This window comes from Mandrillus leucophaeus, unplaced genomic scaffold (genome assembly GCF_000951045.1).
Source record: "Mandrillus leucophaeus isolate KB7577 unplaced genomic scaffold, Mleu.le_1.0 Scaffold840, whole genome shotgun sequence".
NCBI lineage: Eukaryota > Metazoa > Chordata > Mammalia > Primates > Cercopithecidae > Mandrillus > Mandrillus leucophaeus.
In genome coordinates, this window is record NW_012109142.1 from 1184821 (window position 1) to 1185909 (window position 1089).

Consider the following 1089-nt stretch of genomic DNA (forward strand, 5'->3'; position numbering starts at 1 on the left):
TAGAACTCCAACTCTTTGCCCTCTAGTACATAACCATCTGCTCGGCCACCCTGTCCCGGCCTGGAAGCAATGCACGCAAGAAGCTTGCCCTGCTGGAACTCCTCCAGGAGACTGCTGATTTTGGCATTCTTTTTCCTTTCATCATATTTCTTCTGAATTTTTTTAGATCATTTTTTGTTTAAAATCTCTTCTTCCTCAGGAGTCAGCTTGGCTCCCTTCTTGCGGCCCAGGGGCAGCGCGTAATGGGACTGGTACCACTGTCGGTACGGTGTGCTGTCGATAAGCACCATACAATTCTTCACCAGAGTCTTGGTACGTACCAGCCCATTATTAGATGCATTGTAGACAACATCGATGATCCTTGTTTTACGAGTACAACAGTCTGAGCCCCGGGAGAAATTCCCTACATCCAGCCTCAGGGTATGGTATTTCTTGTTACCTCCCCGCACGCAGACTGTGTGGATGCGGTGGGGGCCAATCTTGGTGTTGGCAGCCGGGCGCCCCAACTCATACTTCCACTTCTTGTGGTAGGGCTTTCTCTTGCCCCCGGTTTTGCGGCGCTTGTGCCAGTTGTCCCGAGAAATGCCCATCGCTCCGCGCTGGCTGGAAAGAGCAATGTTGAAATTCTTGATCAATGGCATGTGTTGCTCAAAATCTCTCAGAGGAGATTTTGAATGGAACAAATTGTAAGATACTCTCTTTACAGTGTTACTTAGGATCAAAAAAATGGTAACAATGTGAAGATTTTTTTTTTTCTGGAACAAGAAGTACTTCTCAAATGGAGTCCAACTCTAGACATTTATCAAGATGACTGCTCCTCCCACGTGTAATAAAGAATCCCTAAGCACTCATCATGATGAGCAGTATTTATAGTCATGTTTACATTTTACTGTGAGTTATAGGAAAAAATATTCTTTTGGTCTGTAATGGTTTGTCGCTCAGTTTGGCACTTAGCTCTGGTCTGTATTTACAGATAAAATTTTGAGATAGGAAAATTAATTTGTTTTTACATAATGTCAATTCTATTCTTTTCCAAATCTCCCTAGTTTTTCAATGATTCAATCTTGGAAAATTTTACATCAAGATTGT

At 43.0% G+C, this 1089-nt stretch overlaps 1 pseudogene across 1 annotated transcript; it reads right to left on the minus strand.

Moving 5' to 3' along the window:
- Nucleotides 1–6: 6 nt before the first annotated feature.
- On the minus strand, nucleotides 7–610 carry LOC105530716 (annotated as a pseudogene). Its single transcript, XR_001004687.1, has one exon. The product of XR_001004687.1 is annotated as a 40S ribosomal protein S8 pseudogene (transcript).
- Nucleotides 611–1089: the final 479 nt, after the last annotated feature.